The sequence below is a fragment of the Pithys albifrons genome, chromosome 22, assembly GCF_047495875.1.
Source record: "Pithys albifrons albifrons isolate INPA30051 chromosome 22, PitAlb_v1, whole genome shotgun sequence".
Taxonomy (NCBI): domain Eukaryota; kingdom Metazoa; phylum Chordata; class Aves; order Passeriformes; family Thamnophilidae; genus Pithys; species Pithys albifrons.
The window spans coordinates 6,250,233-6,253,275 of record NC_092479.1 but is presented as its reverse complement, the minus strand read 5'-3'; positions in this window follow the sequence as shown (position 1 = coordinate 6,253,275).

Sequence of the window (3,043 nt, the reverse complement as noted above, 5' to 3'; positions counted from 1 at the left end):
AATGGCCTGACATCAGGACACCTTTTCCTGTCAGAAAGTCTGGCCTTTTAAAGCATATGCTTCTTAATGAAATCTTTAATTTAACAACACCAAGTATTATAAGTTATTTTTGACATCTTGTTTTTTTGGCAAATTTAATAGGGGTATCTGCAAGCCTATAAAAAATTGCTAGAAATCTCTTTTAATACCAATAGGTGTCAATCAAAATATAGGATCACATAGAAGAGGATTCTGAAGTTGTAGTTATGGCTGCTCTCCTTGGAAAACAGTTCCAGGAGCAATAAGAGGTGCTGTGCTGCTGAAGGCACTTCATGGTGGCTGAGCCAAACTTACCTGTGGAATTGCAGCTGGATGCAAAACTGAAGATCTGAAAGCCCTTCCCGAGAAATGTGAGGGTGTTCAGGAAATGGCTGGAGCCAAACCCAGCAAGTTTTGCCTCCTTAAACTATGTGAGCTTCTCCCAGCTACCACAAAGAGCAGATTGCACTCCAGAACTGTTATCATTTCCATGACCGGGGAAGAGATCTGGCAACAGCCAAGTTGCTTAGGATTAACATTGCACTGAGTTCTGGTCAGAGACCCAACAGAAGGGTGTGGCATGTGGCACAGGGAAGGAAAATAACTGGCACAGCAATGAAGAGTCTGAACCCACCAAAAAATTTGTACCAGCACTTCAGGTTAACTGCACCTTCTGCACTGTGTCTCTGAGCACAGAACTATTAATGCAAGAGCCAAGCAAACCCACGTGCTTTGGCTTGTCAGTCTGTCTGTGCTGGCTTCATAGGAACCTTTTGTGTCGTTGTTTGCTCTCTTAGTAATCCAGACGTTTCCCAAGACCTTCTTCTGTGCAATAAAACTCAGTCTGGACTTCTCATGTTGTTGCTTCATCAGTTCACTGCTCAGGCAAAGCACCATGAGAGTGAACCCTCAGCAGCACATCGAACCCAGCAGCATCCCAGACTGCTTTACAGGCCCTCAGACAGACCCAGCACCACAGATTTTCAGCTCTTCTGCTTCTCCTCCACTGGATTTATTGTCTTTTGTTAGAGGAAACTGAACTAGCATTAAAACAGGGGAAGGAAGCACTAACCAAACACAGCTCACAATTTATGCAACACTGCTAATTTTAGTCTCAGATATGGCCAGGGCAGACAGTCCCCAGAGCAGAGATGATCAGCTCTCAGCTAAGGGCAGCACATGACATATGGTTGCTAAAGCATCCTCCTAGCAGGGAGCTTTACATTCAGGCCTGAGCTGCTACAGTTCCCTCCAAGTCATAACTTTGAGGATTACTCATCCTAGACATGCAAACACAGAGAATCTGCCTCCCAATCTAGATAGCTCCTGCAGTCTGAATCAGTGAGCAGCCTCTCCCCCCACCAGGCTTCTATTTCCAGGGCTTGATTCCCTTCCAGTAGGGTCTGAACTTATGTACTCTGACAGTCACAGGCTCAGGAAAGCACAGGAGAGGAGTGAATGAGCTGCAGCAGGCACAGAGCTGCACTAAATTCCTCGCTGGGGCAGCCTGGGCATGGAGGTTTGGCACAGACACCACGGCCTGTGTGGTCATGGATCCCACCCTGAGCTGTGGCACAATGACATCTCAGCACCCAGCTGAGAACTGGAGGTATTTCTGACCAGGATGCTCTGAACCTTGACTGCAACTCCAGCTAATTTGTTCTGAAGGTGCTATTTATAGCAGGCACTGAGGCCCAGCAGCATTGCATCACACAGCAGGGCTGCCACTCAAAGCACTAACACAGCATTAACCATTTCAGGGCTCTTTGGGTGTCTGAAACCCCACTGTAGGTTTGCAGGGAGCTCCTCAGGGGGCCACAAGAGCAGTTATGGCACTTGGGAGTCCCTGGAACTGCCACCAACAGCTCTTCTGCCTCTGGCACCTTTGCTTATTCTGACTACTCCACTCTGCCCCAGAGTTGGACTTGCACAGTTGATGGTGCTGGTAAGAAACACAAACAGAATAAAAATGAAGAACCAAAAACCCCTATGAAATGTATATTTCAAGCTCCATTACAACCAGAGGAAGAAAAAGAAATCAATACTGTCAGAATGAAAAAGACTGAGCTTATTGGGAAATAAATATTGTTTTCCCAAGTGTCTAAAAGTGCTTACAAAATATGCCCCAAACAAGGGATTTTAAAAAAAGCTTAACTAATTCAAAGAGAGAACAAAAATCTCTCCTCTGATCTTTTACCAGGTGATGACATTTTCAAACCATTCATTTGATGAGTGAGGTCTCAGAGTCTGGGACTTCCAGCCTGGGCATGAGGAAGCAGGAGACAGCTCAGACATGAGGATCTTGCACAAGGCAGGCAGTGTGACAGCTCTGCCCTGTCAGGATGACTAACTCAGGTCCTGGGCTTTGAGACATCACAATTAAGCCCACTCTGCTTTCAGCTGCCTCCATTTTAAATCCCAGGGACTCCAGCTGACTCATCCCTTCTTTCTACCTGAGGTCAGGTAAGATGCCTTTTGGAAACCAAGTAAAGTACCACAGGTTTCAATCTACTGCATTGACAGAACACCAGAAATACCCAACCTGCTGATTAAAACCTGTCTAGAAGAAGCAAAATTGACCTTAGCTCCCTGTCAAGTGTTGGGAGACTGGACACAAGTTGAACAGGACAGAATTGCATTAGTTGGGCTGCAAATATTCCTCCTTTCCCATTTCTTCGTGTGGCAGTCCCTGCTAACATCTCAGAAGAGCCTGTCCTAGCTCAGGCCAGCCCACATCTCCAGGGAACTCAGGGAGCAGCAGCAGGACTGCCACAGGTCAAAGCCAAGGAAAGGAGAACTTCACAGGGTTCTACTCTGAGTCACTGGGATTGTCTCTGCACCAGGAAGAGGATCCAGCCATTCCCACACACACACACAGGCACACGGTCACCTCTGTGAGAACTCATGGGTTTATCACCCTGCATTACTCCAGACAAAGAGCAGGACAACCTCCTGTAACTCCCTCCCCACCTCCCTCTGAGGGGAGCAAAAAGGCTGTGTTAAAGAAACACCACTGAGCAAAAGA